Below are 25,987 nucleotides of genomic sequence, written 5' to 3'. Positions count from 1 at the left end.
GAGACACTGCCCCGCTGTCAGGCATTAAATCAGCGGAATCCCACCACAGGAATGAAAGGTTTGTGGTGGAAAAAGAGGAACAGTGCTGTTTTTTCACATTTTCAGTTTTTTTTTTCTTTTTCAATAAATCATAGCAGCCTCATTCCAGAGCCTGTAAAAAATTAAGGCCGCATTTGTCATTCCTTTGAGTGTCCTGACTTGCTTGTTGATTACGGCGGCTTTTTATCGGAGCGGGTGGGAGGGTCAGTGGCTGTGAAGATAAATCAGCAGTGAGTGCTCCAGACATCTTATTACTTATTTTAAGCACTGACTCTCAGGTGGGATTCAGGAACACGTTGCAAAAGATTCAACGCTTTCAAGGAAATTAAAGGCATTGAGCCAAATAAAGGGCATTAAAAAGGCTTGATCAATAACAAACAGCCCACCTGTGTGTACAATAGGTATTCAGCATCACAAAAGTCTTTGGGGCATAATTTTCAAGCTGTTATTTATATTGTTATTTTTAGCAATGATTATGTTTGGGTTGTTTTTTATTTTACATATTTACATTGCATTTCCGATTCCCAGTTTGGACTTTAACTCCCAATCTGAAGTCCAATCCCCCACCCCTGTAACATCTGTAAATTCATAACACAAACTAGCACAAATGTCATTCTGTGGGCACACCGCCAACTGCTGACACCTCTCTCTCTGTTCCATCAGCTGAGCAGTGCAGTTGTGTGGGAGGGCTGTATCTCCTGCTAGGCTGGCACCAGCAGACTGCAGGTGTCTGGAGCAACGAGACTGAATGGGACACCTGGCCCAGGTCTGGCAGAGGAACGTCGCTGCACTAAGAGCTCCAGCACCAGCTGGACGTGCCACCCCAGAGGTGATGTGTCCACCATCTGAAACTATGCAGATAATGACATTCTTTCATTCTTTCCTAAAGCTGGAAGGAAAAGCCTGCCGAGCAGTCGGCAGTATGAAGGTTTGTAGGCCTCCACCCCTTCATAGAAATTTTGAGAGTTGAAAAGGTCGTCCTTGGCCATCAGGGATACTCCAGAGTTGTGAGGAGTGCAAATGTGCAGTATACATGCAGAACAGAGAGCAGGATCCTCAAGGATCACAAGAATAATTATGTGAACAAAGGCTTTGCTTCACCCTCACCTTCTCTCCTCTACATTTTGGTTAAAAAATGAAGGCAACATCAGTAACATTGTTATAATAGACAGTGTCTGGACAGCAAAAAGAGATTTCATGAGGAACTGTCAACAGTTAGCCAGAAGTTGCAAACGGGTGCAACATTTAAGTAAATGAGGTAAAATGAGAACAAACCATTTTTCCATAGAAAACAAATTGTGCAGCATTGCTTTGCATCATTACTCTCTGCAGATGTCCTAGAGGTGGGATGCCTGGGGGTTCGAGTCATTATCGTTTCGTCTCGGTTGCAGTGAGGGAGGGCGGTATGCTGCCACAGGCAGGAGACAGGAGTTGGGATCAAATGTGAACACAAGTGCATCCATGACCCATAATCCAAAGATGTCACAGCACTGCTGACGTGCAAAAGCTCAGGTAAAAAATGCTTTCCCATCGCTTTCTCTGCCACACACTGGTAGCCTTTCTCTGCCATTAGAGAAGCATTTTGAAAATGTGAAATAAAACTGACTTTCGTTTATCAGCTGGCAATCGGGCCTCTTTCAAGTCTAAATGCACCTTAAAACGAAGCATTCTAATTGTGTATTATTAGCACCTAAGGCCCACTGCTGAGGTTTTCAAAGCTGTGCTTTAATTTCCATTTGAAATTCTGTTTTATTATAATTTTTTTGCCTAAAATAAGTAAGGGTTTTCACCTTGTGATGTGGAAGTCAAAATGACCTGGAAGCCCCCAACCCCCCAAGCCAGACAGATATACAGTATTCATTCCGCAGGGGGATGAAATCAGCATTTTGATATAGAAAGTGCTTTTGCAGGGGGCATTTTGTGGATGGACAGCCAGCCTTGCATTTAATTTTGCATGTAATATATCTGCCCATCTGTCATGCGTTTATGGCAGAGAAAGGACTCTTGTACATTTTGATAACTGCACACATCTCACAAACACTACCACCCGTCAGAGGCTAACAGCTCCCATCAACATCAATCAGTCAGCGAGACTAGAGAGGCAACAACACAACATGAAAAAGCACCCTGTTGGCAAACCTGGCCAGTCAAAACACCTCTGGACCTTCGTATTAGCAGAAGTAGACAAACATCTGGTCTAATATTAATAATCCAACTATTGTCTGTTCGTTTTTTTCCTTTAAAAGTAGAGCAACTAAATCCCAGATAGAGCTTTAGTTGAACTGACGGTCTGCCTGAAAAACTATTTGCAGGGCAGAGCTCATTACTTCCAGGGAAGTCTTCAGGTCTCCTGCTCCACCAGCCTCTCCCTGATTCATTGCTCCAGTGCACTATTTATTTAGACAGGATTCACTGTGATACACAGGGGACTGGCATACCTCGTGCTCAATAAATACTGCACTACTGTGCACTCATACACACACATGATAGTAGGCACACACAAAACACACATACAGGCCAACGCAAACACACAAACACGCAGGAGAGAGCTGGCTTTGGCACGAGCCCATGTGGACAGGTCACAATACTGTAGGTGTCCAGTCGTATGAAGGGACTGGTCCTGGGCATGGTGCCCCATGGCAGCTGTAGTACTGGTACAGGGGCGGGCCCTCCAGATATATGTCACTATCCGCCTAAATCAGATGCATGCCATATTCTGCCCACTGGGGAACTGTCACTCTGTTTCTCAAAGGACGCAACACCAAGGACACTCCTGCTCCCTTTGGCAAATCTAAAATAACACATCTTTCCATGAAATAGAAGTCAGTTTTCTCTGTCACCATCCCTTAGTGCTACCTGACAAAGCCTCCAAAAAGAACATTGTATAGGCACTTTTAATTATAGCCTGGTAAATGTTACCTCGATGTCTACTTTTTGAAGTCCTAAGTTTTGATCTGATATTTTCAATTCCGTCTAGAGTTCATGTCTGCTCAGAATAGAGATACATATTTCCTAATGTACAGCAGAAGGCATAATTATATAAAACATAAAAACATAAGGAAATGCCTATGGCAAATGCATCAATGCAATTAGGAGTCATTTCTATTTAAAAGCACTTAGAAACGCATTTTCTCTGACATTTGAATCATTTCAGACGGCAGGCCATCATCCTATCACTCCTGCAAGGAAAGAGACCTTTGATACAAATTTCTTTCCATATCCATATGGTGGAATAAAATAGAACCCAATTCTGCTTCAATGGACTTTAACTGCACTCAATGGAAACTGGGCATTGACTTTTCAATGTTTTATTCTCCCTGGCTGAAAGAGGTTTCAGCCATTTAAAACCGAAGTAGGGAAACTATGGTAAGCCAACTGTTGCAACAGACTCATAGAGCTGACAGGCACTGCACTGCTGCAATTTCTCTGCATTTGTTTTCGTGTGAATACATAAGCACTATATAGTATATATCCTGTATATATAGTCTACTATATACACTACTACTGTTTGAGCAATGTTTGTGTCAGTGGGTGTTTTAAAGTCTAGCCAGGTTTTCCAGTACTGTTGAAAAGTCTTATCAAGGGGAGCAGGCTTAACAACGAAACACATAATCTGCCATCTACCCACACATCTAACAAAAGCAACAACAATAATCCTTTTACAAAAATAAAGTCATTTCACAAAGAAGGAAAACTTTACATCAGCATTTCCGTTATTATATGCCAAACAAAGCTTTAATCCCTTAACTCAGATTTATAGGCAATGTCCTGCAGCCAAAACACAGGCCAGGCAGCCTGTACTCAGGTCTCATAGTGTCTGATGGACTTGAGACACAACTGCAGCTAAAAATAGGCACAGAAAAAGCAGCACTGTGTTCCATTTGTGTTTTTGACCAGTACGGTTCCAAATTTAATTTATTTGAGCTCTGTGAAGTTTCCTGTGCTTTGCACAGTATAAAAAAATAGTGCTCAAAAAAAAATAGTCAATAATTCCATACAAGTAGGTCATGGTCAAACATTTTCCCCTAACATTGGCATAGCCCTTGTGGTTAAAACTGCAAAAACAAGTCAATGACCTTAATTACGAAGGGAACTTCAAATTATACCTCCAGTCACGAGCTTGATTCTCAGACAAAAAGCTCCCTTCCTTGACTTTGCTGTTGCATTAGGCATCACTTGAGACAAACTTATTTTTAAGGACCTATTAATACATGCCTATTAGAGCATTCAGTACATTCCACTTATTACTAGGCATGACTTGTTTTTCATTGTTGCTAAAAACACAGTCAGCATGAAACAAATAGGGAATTTATGTAAAATGACATCATCCTCATGTATCATTATCACAATGATAAACACTCCTGAATTTAGTGTTATTACATACTTATAAATCTCACTGTCTATTTGCATTCCCAAACACTGAAAGGAATTCTCATTGGAACCAGAGTAGGAAAGCCGGAGAAACCCAATGGAAGAAGCCCTGTGGTATCTGGCCCATGTCCCCAGCTCATCAGCGAACCCTTCTGTGCAGCACACACACTATCCCCAGCTACCGCCAAACATGGACAAATAACCATTCTTAATATGTATAGTTTATTCATAGTCTAGTAGAATCAGCGTTTCAGGTCCATGCCAATAATCTTGCAACACCATTTTAAAATTCCAAAGCTTGACTGAACAGAGACAACACAGAACTTACAAATGAAACTGGATTAGCACTGGAATCTGTTTCACCCACGCAGCACTGTGTTTCTTCTAACTGTCTATGCCTTATACACTCAACTTGTTTCCACATGCATTAAATTCTCTGAAATGGTAGAGGGCAGGATGGTTTTGCCAAACCAAGTCTGAACTTGTAAAAAGGCACTATGTGATTGTTTACTTCAAAATAACATATCTGATGAAACAGGCTGAGTCTTGACTTCATTTAAATGCGCTTGCACGGCAATCAGAAATTAATACAGAATCATTTGATTGCTTTGAGCACCTGTCACAACAAGTATGCACACTACCATTGGACAGTCTACTCTGACTGCAGGGCAGGCTCCAGAAAAATTGTTTTGATGAGGTATTTGAGTAGAGTTGAGCTCAGCACAGTAGGAATGGCAATGAAATCTGATGTTATCACAGTGGAGTCATTGGGGTTACATGGAAAAGCTACACAGGAGAAACTCTGCTTCACAGAACTGAAAGGTAACCCTTCACATGAACTTGTACATAAGTTGCCCAAGTCAATAGAAATTTGGCTGCTTTAAGAGAACTGGCCTCCAAAGGCCTAATTTTGAATCCAAATTTGGAAAATGATCTGTAGAATTTCAACAATGCTCTGAACTTTCTCATGTGTCCTATGGCCCCCTCACAATCCCAAAAGAACGATAACCACAAGAGAAACACAGTATTATAAGTTCATATATTACAGAAATAATAGCTCAGCTAATAACAGCCCAAAACACTCTAATGCAATGGTGGAATATTTTACTTAGTTAAAGACCCAATGAATATTAACACCTTGTAGAAAGTATTTAAATGGTAGCTTATTGATAGCACTTTCATGAGAAAACCTTATGAACACTGCATGCTGATACATACCTAATAATATTAAATAAAGAAATGAATAAATAAATAAATAAATAAATATTTCCCAGATTCCCAGGGGGAAGTTCAAATGTCCAATAATGAACACGTCACTGCATCTGCGTTCCTAGGGAGAGGCTACTTATAAACTACATGACGGGTTTTGAAAAGCTAACAGGGATGATGAAGAAGTGGATGAGGGCTGGGTGCAGGGGATCCCCTCCTGACATTGCTCATGCTAGAAGAGTCTCCATCACCCTGCAGACCACTGCCGTCACTGCCTCCTCCTCTCATTAGCTCAGTGAATCTTAAAGTGACAAGGCCATTCATCATATTCCTTTAAAGAAATATATCTCTCTCCATATTTATCATTCCACCCAACACCTACGTAAGCACGACTAGCACAAGACATTTTTATTAAAATCCCCCATTGTCTGCCCACACACTTCCAACATATTGTTATTCATTTCATAAAAGCGCACGTCATCCATTATGTTCCATCATTCCAGTGAGCACCATCCCCTCCACTGCCTCCACAGCCAGCCCTGGAAGGCTCTCAGGCCTGCATCAGGCCAAGCAGACACCAACACCACCTGGCATGGGCAGCTAGGACACAAAAGCCAGAGGAATGCTCGCATGGAGAAAGACTTGGCTTCTGTACCACAGGAGCAAGGGTCTCTGCTAACTGAGAATTCCCACGGGGACAGCCAACAAAACCCACATGACAATGAAAGGCAAATTCCTTATATATTAGCTTATTAAAAAGCTCTCAGAGATGGAATGCGGCTTTACAAGTGGGATTACATGCCCTTGTACATAAAGTTACACTGCATCAAAAACTATCCTTTTCAACTGAAGACTGCAGAAGCATCAGTGAAGCACTGCGCTCCATCAATGTGCTGTAAGATAATGCAGCAGGATTCTTATTTCATTTTCCTCCAAATTTGGAATGCCAATTCACAGATGCAAGTTAATTCCACTGCCTCAACATCTTCCATCAATTTGGGAGAGTAAGAATAAGTATGTGTGATAAAACTGTGAGCGTATTTCTGGAATATGTACATTCTAAATAACAAGTCAAACAGTCTAATATAGTTTACCTCTCTAGACTCTAACTTCACAGTGTTAAACCTCAGCTTCAACCATTCGCTACACCATCTAATTTCACTAATAGGTGGTGTAGCACACAGTAGGAGCAAATACCTGCAGACACTGTGATATAATAACAGAGGTTTAACACTCTCTAGCAACGTAATTGCAAACTGCATTTATTACATAATTTAATAATACAGAAATAACAAAGCCTGACTTGACATGTATTGAGACAATAAGTGGATACCCAGACATGGGGAGCAGAAATGCCTTTGTCTCAGAGAGAAGAAGAAGCAGACCCCACCCTTAAAGGAGCCAGACTAACCTATTATCACAGGGGCAGCACACAGCCCCACAGGCAATCTATACATAACAAAGAAGCTGTGAAAAGCGTATATCCTTAGCTGTGTTGGCTTAGGTTTTAACACAGATTATATTTCAGTGCCAAATTGATTACTGCTAGCCAATGTTCCATCGAGGATATGTGCTATTAGTGGATATGTAGATCCGCAGAGGTTCTGAACACAAACCATGTACAGAGTTTCATTACCTTCATCAAATAAAGTATTTTCAACAATTACCATTGTGGCCTGTTAGAAACAACGATTTGCATCGTTTGTAGCAAGCTCTCATTTAAAATAAAATGTCAAGCTTACACTCAGCATGAAAGATGCTGGCACAAATTACTTCTATTTGGAAAACACTAAATCATTGCATAATCAGAACACAGTCTAACCTAGTTTTTCTGTAACTGACACCATAGAACGCTACATTTCAAACCATAGCTAAGACAGATTTCACTGATTACATCACTAAAAAAATTATGTAATGTTCCTGGAACCGGATTTAAAAAACGCCCAAAAACGTTCTTTGCTTTATTTTTGAATGAATATCACATGAAGTAACCTTTATTGTAAATATATTATGCAGAAATAGCCATCTAAAATCAGATTGTAACCTCACATGTACTCCAGCATGCAGATGGTGGATCTCCTGATGGTTTTGACCTAAATGTTTGGCTAATCCAATACTTAAAGCCTACTTATGGTTTCGAGTGTGCACATTTTTGGAAACACCTAGTTAGTGAAAGAAGTCATGTTCTATATCAAACTATGCCATAGGAATATCTCTAAAAAGGTCAGTGCAGTGTTCAAAAAAATGAAATGGATAATTAGACGCTATGTGGCAAAACCTGTTAATTTCCAAACAGTTGCTGACAGAATGTTCATTTGAGTGGCCTTGCTGGAAACTGTGGACTCTCATTCTCAGCTGTTCTGGCCGACCTTTCCATCCTGATGGCAGATATGCCTCTCCACCCACTGCCCTGTGCTGTGCAGTGAAAACAGCTTACACTGGGAGCAAAACTCATACAGCTAGTCCACTATACATCTGAAAGTTACGAACAAAGAAAACAAAGAACCAGCACTCTCGAGTGTATAGTTTTGCAGAAAATAATACTTCCCCAATATCCTGACATAACCACCCCTTAACATCTGCAGAGTTGTCTACCTAAGAAATATTAACATGAAAAGCATAAAGCCCAAGATACCAAAGCAATGACAAACGAGAACGACTGCAATGTTACCGCAAGTAATATAAACTATCTTGTGGTTACTGTGAACAGTAATTAATTGAGGATTATGACAATAAGGCGTGAGAGTCAATAAACAGAGCCCAAACTTAAATGTGTACTTGCTGCAAGGAAGAAGCCTGTACTTTCTGCTGCTGCTCACAGCAGCAACGTCGCAGTCGTGTCAAGACCGAACCCTTCATCAGTGTGGAAAGTTCCATCAATCACAGCGGCAGGAAAAACACATTAAAAAGAGCTCAATAGAATACTGGCTACATTCATCATGATTGACATAAGTCATTATAAAAGCAAGTCAAAATATAGAAATTGCTATAGTTCTCTGGAACATGGGCAATGATGTAAACAAGCTTTTCCATGGCAAAAAAAAAAAATTAAACAAAACGTGAAATATTTTATGCATTAGCGCAGCTCATGAGCCTTCGTGTGAATCTCTAGCACGTTGCAAAGATCACAGCATACCAGGGCTAAACAAAATATGATGATTAAATATAAAGAATGCCTTCTGAGGTGATCAAACAGACATTCAAGCCTGCCATTGTTAATGTATCTAATTAAGCAGTGCTAAATGCACTGAATAAAAGAGACTGGCTGCTCTAATCCTTTTTCTCTCCATGTAGAATACAAAGGCAGAAAGAATGCCTGTTCTCTTGACCTTCTGAGCACCTATGTGTCTCATTCGCATGAAGCTCAGAACACTTGCTAATCTCACCATTGCAAAAAGGTTACTCATCAAGGTTAATATGAAAAGAAATGCTAATAGATGCCCTGTTGCTGCCTTTTAGAACAGAAGAAAGCCTTCCATTAAGCTACTAATTATTTGAAAAAGGCAAATTATTTCAATGTGACAATTCTTCGATCTATGAGCACCATGTTGCTATGTCAGGGTTTGGTTTTTTAGCTCTATCTCTTGTATAGGCTCTGCTGATGAAGCTCAGTTTAATTGGATGTTTTTTCCAATTTTGCGGATGATTGTCCATTACTCTAATTGCAAATCGGCTTAAGCTACCCGAGGTGGTTGAACAAACAGATTTTGCATTATTTTTTAATGACAGGCATAGATGGTCACCTATTGCAGGAGTTTTGTCGAGACCACTTCTGGACAAACCTGAAAACCATTACCAATTAAGGTAAAGTCAAGAATTTACTGTGAAACAAAATGTGAAACAAGTTACCGTTCGTCTAAAGCTCTTAAGCCTTTCGTTGTGTTTCTCTCTTTGGTTGTTTTTGTAATTTTTATCATCTTTTAAGAAAGAGTGTCACTTCAGGAAAGTGACACATAGCTTTCCTGAATGAGCCAGGCACTGAGTAAAGACAGAATGTGAGCCTTAAAGTGAGGAATGTGGTTCAGCTCACTTTCGCCACACAAGAGAATATTGCATAGTAAGGTTTTTTTGGCATAGAAACTCCATCTGAAAAACATGTCTGAATAAGCCAAACAATTCAAAGGATACCGAGTGAGTTATGCCAATGTGTGACACTTTCTCCTGTTCTTTCTCTGTCTGGCCAACAACTTCCTCTGCTGCCTTCAATCTTCCCCCAAACAGAGACTCCCCACAGGAACCCAAAAATCTTCAAGACTTTTGAAAACAACTATTGTATTTAATTATTAGAAAGCAAACTCATGTCTTTTGTTTTAAACATTTTCCCAAAAACAGTTTTCCAGACACATATCCATAGAAAAATGTCCTTTCCCTAGGGACAGGATATCTGAAGAGAGTTTATTATCCACAGTTGCTAAAGATGACATCACCCTGATTCGGGCTACACGTTTATTGTTATTGAAGGTTATCAGTCTATGTGGTCTCCGTTCCCAGGGTCTGGAGGGCCCCATGTGGAGGTGAATGTGTGGATCTGATATGAGACAGGATCCAGATGCCACTCAGCCCAGTCTATGAGACGTGTGTTGGGAAAGTGAGCAATCAAAGACATGAAGTACATGAATAGAAAATCTCAGAGGAAGAATCTGAGCAAATATGACTGCTTTTAATAGCAGCACTCACAAGGCTGAACACCTGCACTAACAGTAAAATGTAATTCTGAGGCACCTTCTGCTCTGATACACACAGAGCTATGCGAGCATCGTTTTTTGCCTGTCGTTACTCCCCACCCTTTTACTGCGCACCATGGGGTATTCAATATTCCAGGGAATGTGACAAATAATAAGAAATAAGCCCTCATGCTAAAAACCTAGGCATCCAAATGATTTTATTTCCCTCTAATGGAAAACAAACCTCAGCCTCCGCCAAGAGACAATTATCTCTGCGAACAGCATGCGTGTTTTTAAACGTCATCTGACAGAGACCCCCCGAGATAGGTATTTTCACTTGTAAATTGCAAATCATTGCTATTAACAGATGATTAAAATGTATCATAAGGCCTGTTGAATTCATATTCCTTCTTTTTGTGTGAGATTTTAATGCTTATAGACAGATTAACCTGGAACTACCCAGCTATGGGAATTAAATACATTTTATGCACCTCTAAATTCTATTGAAGATGCTCTCAATAATGTTACCAACCCACTCACAGGAATGAATATGTCTCAGAATGAGAGCTGCGATGTGCCGCATGATAAAGAAGGCTTTAAGTACACTGGTACAGAGAAAGATACAGTGCAGTAGAGGGATTCTTACTTTTAATTCATTTAATGCTTACAGACTACTTTATTATCTTTCTTTCACTGCCAAAATATAATTCCACACAGGGTTACAATAGCATGGAGCTAATATGGAAACAATGAGGAGGTTTCAGTTATTACGGGGCTATCACACCGTCTGACTGATAGGTGCTGACAATAAAAGCCATGACTCACATAAAAGCAATAAACCAGAACTTTTCCCCTATAGTTCAGTATATTGTTATTTAGTTAAAATCTTTAATCTATACTACATAATACTATGTCTTGCATATTAAGATCACTCACAGTCTTCCAATGTGCACTTTTCTACTGTACAATGTCTTGATGCTTTGGCTATTTATCTTGTTTACAAATAACACAAAAACAATATATCCAAAAAGGCCCGTTGTGGGTGCAGGTTTTTGTTTTAGCCCAGCGCTAGGACATCTGATTCAAGTCCTAGATTCAACAGCATGATTAGTTAATTAGCTGAATCATGTGTCATAGTGCTGGGCTAACACAAAAAAGCCTGCACTCACACCGGCCCCTTTTGGAATAAGATTGGACACCCCTGTCACAGGGCAGCACATAACTGATTGTATCATCACTCAGGGAGCAGAGAGGCTCCCGTTTCATCAAGCAAGGCTGACACTGACACAATCACTACACAGCTCAGGTGCTGGACACCAGAGTGAAAACAAACACCCTCTGGCAACATCCATAGGCTTGTCCCACCACTGGAACATCCTCCATCTATTCGGGGGAACAGACAAGCATATGCTTTTCTCCAAAGGCCAGCTAAAAAAACAGCTGAGGCTAGGTTTTGAAACAGCAGGTAGCTGGTTGACCAGTTCCGACCAGCTCCCTGCTCAACATGGTTTAGCTAGTTGACCAGTTCAGACCAGCTAGCAGCTTGACATGGTTTGACCAGCCCAAGCTATGTTTTGACCATGGTTCACCAGCTACCAGCTCAGACATGCTACCAGCACTAGCTGGTTGACCAGGTGATACCCAGCTAGACCAGCTTCATAACTGGCTTGGCCAACTCAATTCTCAAGCTAGTCAAGCTAGCAAAGCTAGATTTAACAGCGGGGAGCACGCAATTACAATTTCCTGAGTAAAAGGAGAGGACATTGGGGTGAAGGGATGGGGCTGAACACATGATAAATGGAGAGAAAAGAAACTGTGAATGAAAAGTGGTTTAAAAACATCTGGGCTAATAGAAGGGGAGGGATATACCTAGCATATACAGTAGTGTGTAAAACATTTACTGTATATATGAACTCCTGTATCATATATACAGTAAAGCTTGCATTTATTAACATACCCACCTTCCCATAACCATGTACACTATATATATATATATTTAAAACATCTGGATACAAACATAACCATCACTTGAAATATAGGCTTTGATGGTCTAACTGCCTTAACAATACGTCTAGCTCGCTCTATTATAGTATGTTCACACAAAAGCCTTCATTTTTCTGTTCTGACAAAGAATGATTGCTGCAATTTCCAGATAAATAGATAGAAGTGAGATAAAAGCCTTACATTAGAAGTTGCCTCTAAAGATTTATGATGGCTTGCTGAAAAAATATAGGCATATATGAAGAGCAAAGCTGCATCTTGTATCCTACTCTCGTGTGTCCTTTAAGTGTGAAAAATGCTGCATTTATAGAAAGACAGTAACTTAAAATGTTCAAACAACACCCTGTCAAAACACAAAGTGATTACCTTCTGGTACTGTAGGACATGAGAAAAGCTATGGTCTATGAATATGTGCAGATTGGAATACCATGAATGACAATAGCAGCTTCTTTTCAAGAAGCTGAAAGCATTTCATTCATCCAACATTTCACAACAAACACTTATTATTCCATCAGTTAACATGTGTTAATGTGTTAATAACTCCATAACTCATACATAACATAACTCCTACTATGTCAAATTGAATATGATTAACTATTTCAAGGAAAGTCAACTTGGCCATCAGGAAGAAGGCCTGCAGACAGTCAATTAGCTTTGCAGTGCGAAATTCGTCATATAGGGATTTTGGGAAAAATATGATGTTCTGGGAATTCTCGTACTGTGCTCAGCCTTTGCACACCACAGTTTTTGTAGCCAGAAAACTGACAACCGAAATAGGTTAAACGAATAAACTAGCACAGGGTTATGCTGACTTTATGTCATGTTTACCTTAATCCAGAATGCTCTCACATTATTGGCATTTGGCAGACGCTCTTATCCAGAGCGACGTACATTTGATTAGACTAAGCAGGAGATAATCCTCTCCTGGAACAGTCCAGGGTTATGGGCCTTGCTGTGCGGATCTTATTGTGGCTACACCAGAATTAGAACCATCGTCCTTCCTGTCCCAGTCATTCACCTTAACCACTACGCTACAGGCCGCCCTCTCTCATAACAGATCCAAATCTACAACAAAACCTGCATAACCAAAAGCAATCAACCGAGTTGCGAATAAAATCATTGAAAATTAAATCAGTATCAATGCTTAGCAGTTGATAAGAAAACAATGTGTATCAATATCTAAACCTATGTCTACTTTAAATTAGATCTTGGTGCTGTATTGCTGATTAAACTACAACTGACACTAAAGGTGAAGGATTCAAAACAGACAAAACCCGACAACAATACTTTCTATATTTGTAAACACAGATTCTTTACACTTTTTTGTACTAACACTTTCTTCTAACACTTAATTCCAATGTTTGTGTTCTACTCTTCACAGATTCACTAAACCCGATAACACATTGCAGTTGTGCCTGTTACAGACAAATGTACAATTGTATATGAACACTTCTAAGCTCAGCCTCTGACTCACCTAAAATCAGTTCTTGCCGCCAGAGAGTAGCTGACATAAAAGGCCACGGCTAGTCCTTCATCCTAGCTTTGTCAACAGGCTGTCTGTGACTGAAATTACCACTCTGTTGCATGCAGCCTGTTCCAAGCATCTATTTTCCAAAGCATTATTAGTAACCAAGTCCTATAACTCCATATTTTATCTGGGAGAGAAAATGAGAGTGAGGAAGAAATATGGGAGACAGACTACGCTACGTGTTCCTACCTGCAAGAAAATGCCAAATCATGCCACAGAGCACTGACCGGTGTGTATCTGTTAATGGTCACAACATTTAAACCACAAGAGACAGAGATGCAGCAAGCAGTTGTCACTACAATCACTGTAATCAAACGAAATAGGTAGAAATGACAAAATACCACGTCCTAGGAAATAATGAAGAATAATGTACCATAAAGGAATATACCGAAGCCAAGTATGGTTGAAACAGTGGTGCTACAGGAGAAACAATAATGACACCATTTATTTAGGGCATTACAGCATTCACAAATGCTTTTTGCATTGAGATGTTACTGTGGTGGTTGAAAATGATCTTAAATAGTGAAACTATTTGTGCTTCCATCTGGCTCTTTTGTTTTCAGTCTGATACTTTTGAGGGTCTTTCTCCTCAGTCTCTCAAGGGGTTCATTTAGCTTCACTGAATGTAGGTTGCCTGACTTAATCCTATGCAAATGAGTGTTCAGCCTGGGCTCTGCACAGCTAAGTGTGAGTTTCAGTCTGCAAGGCACAGTAGCTGTATATGGATCACCCCAAACATTATTTGTTTGCTTTGCCGAGACCCTTATCCAAGGAAACCTATAGAGCCTGCATTTTAAATGCAGCTATCCATTTAAAAAGCTACAGAAATGTTCTAAAGCAGCACAGAAGAATCAACAAGCTCAAGCATACAAAACCAGAGCACAGTTGGGTATCTGAACCAACACATTTTCTGGGATGTCACATGGCTATTCTGCCTGGTTTTTTAATGTCTTATGAATAATACAGATTATGCTACTGCCACAAAATGAATTGATCTAGTCCATGGATAAGAACAGAATTAAAAGTCAATGGCAAATAACAAAGAAAAACTAAACAAAGAGATACGCCTTTGATTGCATCTCTACCCGTTGATTAAGTGGTAAAACGGTGCAGGCCTGGGCTAAGCTCATGGCAGCTATAGAGTATGTGCACCTTGCAACCTTCCTCAATATCCTCTCTCATCATCAGTACCATCTGATAGTATGGTCTCTGGCTGAGCTTCCCCTGACAGTCACAGCATATGAATTACTGGGATTCTGACGGATGTCAAGACTGACTAACCTGCAGTGGTGTCGTGGGGGATTCTTTTCCTGTTTCAGTGAGATGGCTGTGTCAGTCGTACCTTCAGATTCATTTCATGAGAGGCATATTTGCATATTTTTCTCTTTTACCTTGAGTGATGGTTTTATAAATAAAAAAATCTACACACCTGTTCAATTTTTAAGAATAATATCAAGGCATTACATTCCAATCCGACTTAATAATAATGGGATAACAGTAGCCACTTGAACTCTAACTGTAAGTGTAGTACACGCTTAATTATTGGTGTAGGTGTAGTACACCTTAATATGTTTTCCAACCCAAAAATATTGAAAGAGATCAGGCTGATTGCGAATCTCTCCATTTATACACATACGGAGGAGTCCAACCTCTGCCCACACATCAACGCTTATTACCATTTATCACATGTGAAGATAATGAGGTTTTCCTGTGAAAACACACATCTTCTCACCTTAGAGATTAGACTGCAAAGTGCCAGGGTTTCCAGCAGACTGCTTCCTAGTAATAACTCATAATTATGCCCAGTACAGAATATTTAGACAGTAATCCAACAATATTTTTACTTTAGCAATTAAATAAAGTGAGACAAGGAAGGCAACAATTAAAATGAAGTAAAATTGCAATCTTTAAAGTTAAATGTTGCCAAATGGCTGGCAATGATAAAAGAACAGATTGTGATGCCGGGCCCAGTTAAAAGTCAACACAATTTGTAAGGGACTGGCTTTGAGGGTTACAGTGAGCAGATTTATAGTCCCACATTCTAACAAAATGTTAGCAGCAGCATTGTTTTATGCAGTTTAGGAGATATCAGATAAATTTGCATCAGATATGTTAGATTTGTAAATACACTTTCTGAGATCCTTGTGAGAATTGGTTGAAAAACACATTTCTGTGTAAGGAATTTCTGGAGCAGTAAGGCTTACATATAATATCCTGCTCATTGATGTTGAGAAAAATGTTGAACCTGACTGAACCAAGGCATTATCATGCAAAAGAGTCCTCTGACTTTTTAAAGTTAACTAGCTTGCACTGCAAGACACTCCCTCATGATTCCTAACTGCAATATTGTACAAAATGGAAACAAATGTATAAAATACAAAATGTGTTTCTAAATTTGTCAATTTCAGAGTAGAGTCACATTTTACAACTTTGACATTTACAATACACCAAATCTAAAATTACTGAATCATCCCAGACTATGAATGCTGCATGAGAAGGTACAATTTCATTAAGTTTCATTAAAAGAACCAGCAGATGTTGTCAACAAAAAAAACTGAAGCATATTAAAGTGGGATACTGCCGTGCATAGTAAATCTGCAGAGAATCTGTGTGATGTGGACACAAAAAGGAATGTGCACCAACTCTTTCAAAATAGGGGAGGATGAAAGAGGATGTTATGATATCCACCTATGGACTGCAGATTAGCCTCAGCTGTGAAGAGTCCAGCTATGAGGCCTGAACGTCTGACCAGACCGTGCCTCTGCAGGGGACTATCTGAGACAGACCTGCCAGCATGTGAGGACGGCCACGGGACTCAGATGCACAGAACGGAACAAGGACATCTGTCACACCATCCACCTGTCCGGCTGAGATCCAGCCGGGATGTGCTGCATCAGCAACATGGATCAAGCGCCAATTAGAAAAACAGGGCAGTCTATAAAGGTGGAATGTGCACCATCAATTTCTGGCTGATAGCTGTTGCTGCCAGGACAGGGCAGAAAGCCTTATTCTCATATTCCCTGTGTGGAGTGAGCTCTTTCAGCAATGTTAAAACCTGCGGGTGCCTAACTGGAAACATATTTAACCAGGTTTATGGCGAGGGCTCTCAAAGATTTTATTTCAGTTGAGCCTTAGGTGGGCCTATTTCAACAGTAAAGACAAAAAGAGGCATTAAATATTAAAAACTAAAAGAATGTCAGGCCAACTCAACCTTTATAAACTACACAGCAGACGCAATCTGGCACTATCATCGCACTGTTTACGCATAAGAATGGATTATTCCCTACAGATGGGGTCTAAGACATGTCTTTGTTTGTTCTTATTCTGACAGAGGGGAACAATTATTCTCTGCAATCCTCCACCTATGCAGTTGTCAAATTTTATGAAATATTCCATACAATAGAAATTAATGAAAATGTTGAATCCAGTATATACATATAAAAGGAAAAACGGATGCTGCATATAAGGAGAAAACATGAAGACTACAATTCTCATAAAATATACTAAACCCACACTCAGCCTTTTATCCATTCACATTAGCCAGAGACTGTGAAGCGAATCCCATCACATGCATGAAATTCTGTCTCAGCAGTATCTGCTCCAGTGATTCCAGTCAATGTACATGCCCTCCTGCTCTGCGTAGATGAGAGGTCCCCTGAAGGATAACCATTACTGCCCAGGGCTGATAAAGCTTAAGAAACTCAATTCAACTCTTTCAGGTCTCCTCCTCATCAAGCCTCAGTTGCATCAGCATTTCTAAACTAAGCATCTAAAACAACAGCCCGAGCATTCCTTTTTTAAGATTTTAAAGAATCAGCGGTTTGTGGATTTCAGACCTTTTGATTTATTGATTTAGGCGGCATGAGGTGCACAGCCACAGACACAGATCTGGATTCCCAGGGCATACATACTAAACTACCTTTAACAATGACAAGTGCCCAATGATCCACTCAATCAATTTAGCTCAGTGCTTAAGCTCAATGAGATCTGTCGGGTGAAAAGCAGCACAGATATTCCCTAACGTAGAACCTGCTGCTTTAACACCCTTCCCAGACCACGATAATAACTGATGGGTAAAAGCTAGGTTCTATTCAGTGGATGTGAAGGGCTATTATTTTACAAGGACTCTAAACAATTCACAATAGCAGCCTTGTCAAGATATATAAAAATGGGTCCACTTTTCCTTCTTTGGATAAATGGGAGCTCAATGCCCGCCTCCTATAAATACTGGGCCTTGGCCCACAGCCGCGCCCCCTCCACAGTGGGCTCGCATGGGCCTGGCATTGAGCTGGAGCACAGCCAAGATGCCGTGCAGCCAAGCAGTGGCTCAGGATGATGAAGGCCACAGTGATTTTCCAGAGAGCATTAAAATAGATTCTGGCTCAGGCAAACCCAGTGTGATCAACAGACAGCAATGAGTACATTGGTCAAGCAGACCAACCATAACCCACTTCCATTTGTTATTCAGGCACAATGCATGTCCCCTTAGCGCTAAGCGAGGAAAACCATTGTGCACACTCACACATTATTCTGCGGTTTTAATGGGAATGTATCACGATAGAAATGCTCTCGCTATGTAACTGAAATCCTAGGTTGCTATGGTTTCTTGATTGGTTTCTACAATAGTAGGAATACGTTTATGGCAAACATTTAATTTCCGTTAGAGTATCGGGAGCTGTCCATGGTAAGGCAAACATGAAGCACAAATCTCACTGTTCTTATGAAGTAATTAACTGGATGTAAAAAGGTGAGGAATACAGTGCACTCTATCTGTACTCTTAGTGCTAAATCAACTTCCCCCAAGTCTGATTTCCCCAGTCCTGATGTACAAGCTCCACAACTGTGGAATCTCATCACCACATTCAGTCCTATTGGCCAGGCAACCAAGGGTGGATTTAATCATCCACTATCATTCACTCACTTCAGAATCATCAGAAAACACAACTTTACCTATTCTATCTTTCAGAATCCAGAATCCTGACACTGATTCCAGTTTATCCCTTATAATCTCTTAAACGTGCTTGCTCCATGCTGCAAGCCAACATACTGCAATGACTTTTTCAATAAATCGTATAATGCTTATGCATTTCAATGCCCAACTTTGTCTTCTCAAATAAACATGTTTCTGACCACATTTGCCACTGTAGTGTACTGCGTGTACTGTAGTAATATTTTAAAAGCCTGCAATGTCATTTTCTTGAATAAGAACGCATGGCTTATTGTTACAACCAAATGTTGGAAGTCACTAAACAGTTAAAACGGTTAAAAAAAACTGGTGCATCTAATTTGCTTGCAATTACGTTATCTTTTGAAGGTTCTTTTACTTTTACTTCTGAACATATGATACCTGCCAATATCACTTAATTGGTGAATAGTATGCCACAATTTGGTTTCGTACTTGGGAAATGCAGGTAGCCTTTTCATTATAAATTATACGCAAACATATTTTGCTTCTCTTCTCTTCATCATCCTATCGCAGCATGGAATCCTATGACTGCATTCTAACTTGAATTGTTTAAATTCCCTTTTGTCGAAAAAATCTGAAAACAATATGTTTCACATCACAAGTTTGTACCAAACAAGTTTCGTACCGTTCGATCATCTTACATGTTTTCTGGGTAACACATTAGTACATTATAATTATATTGGGCTGGTACACCACCTTGAAATTTGCGGATCGCATTGTGCGAGTGCTACTGTAAATGTATCGAGGAAAAAACCTAATCGACGCACTTGAGCTAAACCAAAATGGAACCATTCCAATATTTTATCCGCTTTTAAAGTAAAACAAATAATATTTGCAGAGCATGCCTAGTTTTCACCCGAAATGGCAATAGTACCAGTTATTGCTATTGAAACGACAAATGCTTATACGAATAAATCAAACCTCGCCAATCTTACCTGCACGCTGCACCTTTAAAAATGAGCATCCGCTGATACTTGTTTCAGGAATGACTGGGAGTCCAGCAGGATCCTTGCTGGGCTTCTGTCTGAAATGAAGTAGATGTTATTAGCGACCTACATTGGCAACCTCGCGAGCTAATAGATGTATAAATCAAAATAATGCAGGATAAAAAATAAGTTACAAACCTGGTGAGAGTCACAGAGTGGAGATGCTACATAATAGCGGCTCCACGTTGTTTGCCGCTGTTGCTTTGGATATGCACTTGATGCCTCATATAGAGCGTTATATCTTAGCTGCGCGCCTGCCTCGTGCAGAAGGTAAGCAGTGAGCGAAAAGGCGCAAATGTGGCTTCCACAGACGTCTTTAGTCTCAACCGGAGAAAATGCTTTGATTTAATAAAACAGCATAAAATTGTCTAAACAAACGCCACGACAGCGCTGACTTTTCTATAGGCTACTCATCGCTTTCACCAGTTCAATTTATAGGTAGGTAACCAAGTTGCTCCCACAAAATATTGTCACAAAATACCCACATTCCGCATACGTGATTACAGGTGATACTGACATCAATTGTGTGCGAAGATAATATTTCAGCATGTTTACGCATTATCGTTTGATCGGTATCATTTCGTACAAACAAACTGAACTGAAAGCAGCAATTCTCTTCCATCACAAAATATCATACACGTATATGCCTATTTGTCTAAATTAATCAGTGTAAGTAGTCACAGAAAGCATAGTGACAGCAACTCCGAAAATCACTTCACCGGGGTTTGCATTGTTCTTACCAAGACCATGGATTATCCTCCCAGTATACTCCAACGCGCGCAGAACAGAATGCTACTCCCCTTTATACACCTGTGGCTGTGCAAGCAAGAGTGCGCCTTTAGGGAAAAAAGAAAGTAAGAAAAAAACAAATGTATATTTCCTCAGTTGATTAATATCCAAAAGGCAAGGAGTCCTCACACCACCAACCTGAAGCATATGCGAGCCGTCGTCGACTTCGGTAAGAAGTGCAGTCTTGTGCAGTGAATGCGCTTATGATGTGACAGGGACAGTGCGCTCATGTGCCTACACTTCCAGGGAGCGAACGGTCTGTTATTTATACACATGTCTGCTCCAGGTTTGGCATGGGCTTCAGTGTTTACAACAGCTGAAAGGTACCACGCCTCCAAGAAGCCGATTGGTTAAGTAAATTAACCATCCGGGGAACTTAATATGCCATATAAAACACCCTTCCCTGTAATCACTTCATTGATGACGAGTAGCCTAAATGGAAACTATAAATACAAGCATTGGCAACAATTCATCAGCAATCTAGAGCTGAAATAGCCTTTACGTACTTATATCTAAGAAACTTGCTTTTGCATGAACCAAATTCACGTTCACATTTTCTTTTTGGAGCATTTTAACCAATTCATTGTCATTACGGTTTGCACCCTAATTATAATGCAAAAGATAGCTCTCTGTTGCAGGCATGGACTCTATTTCAGAGACTTAAATTGCGAATGTAGTCTACTGTAAGAATGAGTCGAACACTTCAAAACATCTCTCTCACAGTTCACATGCTTAACACATTCACAGTTTAAATCGATTTTTTCACTTCATCTTGCCCCAGTTGACTCAGACGCAGCATTGACTCAGAGCAGCAGACGCCGTTGCCCAATTCTGCATATCTCTCTCTCTCTCTCTCTCTCTCTCTCTCTCTCTCTCTCTCTCTCTCTCTCTCTCTCTCTCTCTCATTTCGCGTTCGTTTTAAAGGTAGGGCCCAATAGCATAACGTTCCACCTTCAGTTGTCAGTTAGTTAATAATAATAATAATAATAATAATAATAATAATCATCATCATCATCATCATCATCATCATCATCATAATCATTATAATATCAGAATAATATCATAAATAATATTCATATTAACTAACTCAAACGTTTTTAAAAATGTTTCAAAGTCTTGTTCTTTAAATATGGGATATGATAGTATGGATGAAAGTAACGACATATCCAACCATTTAATACAGTACGTAGGCCTATAAATCAACGTAATAATTCAGGCATGATAACAATCGATAATAGAAATATATGCGTTATGTGTCTTATAATTGACATATTGTATAATTCGAACCAAATAAATCTGGAAGCGGTGATGAAATCAAGCTCTCTAGAAGCTCTAATTTAGCATAGGCTGAAATCCTACTGTCTACTTCGCTGTAATTTGCCATAATTCTGACCATAGAGGACGCTGTTAACAAGAAATGCGCAGGAATTGTGAAGTCTGGGTGTATATTCGGTCATTTCTGGAAAGGCTTTATATATTCCATTATGTTCTGGATTATTTAATACCTACATGGATATGCGTATTAAATCCATCATGTTACTGATAAACAGTTATTATGGTTCCACAACACAACGTTTCAGAACATAACTCCAAAGAGTCAGACAAAAGTTGATAGACTGAGTTTCGGTCTTTGGAGAAAACACAAACTCTAGGGGGATTCAAGAACGATGAGGTAATCTAGGATGTTATCACACACTGCCAGAGCTGATTCGGGCAGAAGCCGGGGTTCTCAGCGCTGGAGTTCGTAGTTCAGAAGTGCCAGAAGTGTTAATCACAGCAGTGGTTTATCGACTGTTCCGGGGCACCGCCTCTGGAATTATCACCGGCATTATGCAGCTGGCCCCATGTTTATTCTGTAAACGAGGAAATTGAGAAATTTCGTGGCATATGTTGATTAAGTCTGAGAAATGCCACGGATGCCCAGGAGTCACTTTGAATAAATCAAGAGGACTTCCACTTCAGGTTGCTATGGTTGGTATACAAATCGTCGACCATTAAATGTAACGGTCTTAATATCTACGTATACATTTCCCCAGGACATACTATGGACATTATCGAACATTTTTTTCTGTGGTGAACTCATTTTAGCAGAAATATTGACATTCGCATTTGCTCAAAACAAACACTTGTTTCTCTGCATTTCTCAGAAAGACCATTGAACTTGATGTAGCGTATTGTTTGTGCAGTAAATAAAAACGACACATGCTTGAACATGGACAACAGCTATTTGCCTAGAAAGAGTAATTTAATGCCGCTTTTAATGTCTGGTTATTCTCACAAGTATAAAAAAGAACCTCATAATTTGTCCCAAAGGAATTCAGAAACATGACCAATTAAACATTAGTGTTTCCACAACTGTGGATGGTCCCCAACCGGGGACTATGAGTTGATACATGAAAGTAACTATATTTATTATAAAGTTATTTCATTCCATTATTTATATGATTCATGCATTTGTCTTGATATGTGTCCAATATGTTTAATAAAATCATTTGTATTGGATTTATATTTTGGAATCACCATTATACAGAATGCAGTAGGCTACTTCTATATTCCTTTTAAATACATTTAAACCTTTTAAACACACCACCAGACGATTTAGTGATACCAGCAGATAGAAAACTGACCTTAATTCCATCAATCCCAAAGGCTGCATTTGATTAGCAGTCATCCTTGGTTCTGACAGGGAGGCTGCACTGGCCTGCTCAGTGTGGGCCAGAGAGAATCTCTTCATCTGGAAGGTGATGACCTTGCGGAGGAGTATGAGCTCATTGCCCAGCAGGGGGAGCCCCGGAGGGCAGATCTTCTGGGGAGTCACGGTGCTACTTCCCTCTGAGCTCCACAGGCTATAGGGTTTCCAGAGGCTGGTCACAGCAGGGGTCATGTCCTGGGACAAACACGCGGTCCCTTTGCTCTCATTTTCCTGTCGGCACCCCTGCAGAAGCTCCCGATCGCCACAGAGCCTCAGAGTCTAGCTGCGCTGAAAGACATCCGCCGTAACGCGGCTGTGAGAAACGCTTCCACTTCGCCAGTGATCAGTTACATATGTCATGGCATTACACTGTTTTATGTGCCAAGTGGGATCATATTAAAATACACTTGCCAGAAATCTTTTTCGGAAACATCACATGAATCAGTTTCAATATATACCAAAAGTATAAACATTATCTGTCCATTATTGACCTGATGTATGGTTTGATTAATCATGCGCATGCTGTTCTACTTAAGGAGCAGCGGTGGAAAAATGAGAGATAAACAGAAAGACATCTTCACCAATCTATATGCATAAAATATGACCACGGAGGGAAGCAAGTCGGTTCTAAATCTTTAAGTTGAACTCCGGCTCCATTTGGCCGGTAAAAAAGTGGGGCAGTCCTCTGTGAATCCCATGAAGAATTTTCTAGAAACAGGCCTCAATTAACCTGTGGGAGCACGAGCCCCGGATCCCTGCCAGGAGGCAGAACAAAAAACCAACAGAGTGAAAAGCATAACAGTGGGGGATCCTGAGGTCTGATATACTGGAACCTACTGCTGAAATGAGAGTGATGCTTCAGGAGCCCCTGCATTTTTGGAGGTACAACGTGCTACCACTGTCTGGAATAAAAATGTCCTACCAATATCAATAATTTAGCAAATGCTCTTTACCAGGGCAGCTTACCAAACAATGCACATCAGGGCTTTTCACAGCAAAATGACTCATTTGAAATCAGTGTGTCTCTAATAACATACCCACCCAAAGCACACCCACTTCCACCCACTTCCTATTAGCTCTTGGAGACCTCTGAGTCTTCTGACAGTCCCATGGAACAGTGCCAGGTTTGTCCCACAAGAGACCACTCAATAACCTTAATGTGTGGGTGTGTGTGTGTGTGTGTGTGTGTGGAGGAATTTGCATTTGAGAAGGACATGGGCAGGACTGGCCTGGGAAGAGGTGGCTTCCTCCCAGCACACATCATGGGCCTCTGAGCACAGAGGCTGTCATCTGAGATTGAGGCGGGCCACAGCAGTTCATGCACCAAAGCTCAGGTCACATACTTTTTCCCTTCTTGTGTTTTTCGATGAAAGGAGAGACAGGAAGAAACTCAAGCTTAATCTTCCACTTAGAGATTACCCTGAGAACAGAACCATTCTCTTAGAGGGTGTATGTAGAAGTGTAGAAGCATTGTAAAGGGTCAGACAATCTTTATATCATCTTAAGTTATTTGGTTGTCAATTGACTTTAGCTGCCACAAGGGCAAAAGAAATGTCCATATCAAACAATATTTCCCTTTATATGAAATGGCAGTTTAACCTTGCTACAAAGCAGTAGTATTCACATAGTTCTGGAACTTGGAAATGGTCCAGTATCAAAAAACAATGTCCAGAGTGCAGAGGTGAAGAGTGTCAATGAGAATGTCAAGGTCCTGCATGGTTGGTCTGTATTAGGAGAGGTTGTGGCCTGCAGTCAGGCCTTCCATTTGTCAGTACATGAGACTGGTCCCAGAGGAAAGATCATGTTACAGGGCAGAAACAGGTTCACTCAGTGTTTTCACTGTCATGTTGACCAGCTCATCTTACCAGGTTTAAAAAAAGCGACACATTCTCCTTTCATACTCGATCAGTGTCAAGTCCAGAAGTATTGGCACCCTTGAAGGGGGGGGGGGGGGGGGGATTCTATTATAGAGCAAATGAAGTCTTATGCTGACACATACGGAAAACTAGAATTAATAACTATATGCTTTTACTCTTTAAAAACGTTTTTTATTGAGTAATCCATTTTTGGTAAGAAAAAAAAAATAGGACCCAAATAAATCAGCAGTTTGACAAACTATCAGATGTGTAACACTTTAAAATGTAAAGACAGAACCTAGCCACAACTCTCCCAGGTCCTCAGGCACTAGCTGCCTTTTTAGTATTTGGAGCCACTGGTTTGGGGTCCATTGGTCAGTCAGAAGATACATGTAGAAAAACAGATGTGTATTATAGTATATACACAATACGCATTACATACACCTCTATAGTATATACTTGCCTTAGATATCGACACCAATCACATGAAACTACATGTAAACTGGCAGCACTAATTGAAAGTGCAGTGGCCTACCATGGTGGAGAAAGTCTTACCTCATCCAATCTATTCTCTAGACCACCTCAAAAGAAGACCTTTTTGGAATGATACTATTAAAATCTGCAAGGGACCCAAAGGGCCCAAGGGTTAATAATTTGAAGAATTTTTATCTCTCAGGGTCCCAATATATAATTGCCCAAAAAAAGCATCAGGTAGTGCCATTATGCAGAGATTCATTCATTAGCAGTTTCCCACATCTCATCAGTCTCTGTCAAGCCAGGCAGCAAGTATGAAATTATGCACACAAAACCGCAGTTAATGCAGATACTCTTGTTCCCCTGAAAGCATCTGGCTTTGAGCAGCAGGTAACTCTCAGCATGCCAACTC

General features: G+C 40.3%; 1 protein-coding gene across 2 annotated transcripts in view; it reads right to left on the bottom strand.

Moving 5' to 3' along the window:
* cemip (cell migration inducing hyaluronidase 1) overlaps window positions 1–20,825 on the bottom strand; it is a 66,193-nt gene extending 45,368 nt beyond the window's left edge. Inside the window, exons 1-4 of one of the 2 annotated variants that reach the window (XM_061245100.1) lie at window positions 20,692–20,825; window positions 20,505–20,600; window positions 19,903–20,018; window positions 19,714–19,802 (exon numbers count right to left, since the gene is read on the bottom strand). The gene's annotated coding sequence lies outside the window, so the exon portion shown is untranslated. The remainder of the gene's footprint in view (window positions 1–19,713; window positions 19,803–19,902; window positions 20,019–20,504; window positions 20,601–20,691) is intronic. The other variant, XM_061245098.1, reaches the window with a different exon arrangement.
* Between the last annotated feature and the right edge of the window lie 5,162 nt (window positions 20,826–25,987).

The sequence above is a fragment of the Conger conger genome, chromosome 6, assembly GCF_963514075.1.
Source record: "Conger conger chromosome 6, fConCon1.1, whole genome shotgun sequence".
NCBI classification, from domain to species: Eukaryota; Metazoa; Chordata; class Actinopteri; order Anguilliformes; family Congridae; genus Conger; species Conger conger.
This window is presented reverse-complemented; position numbering and strand designations above follow the sequence as displayed.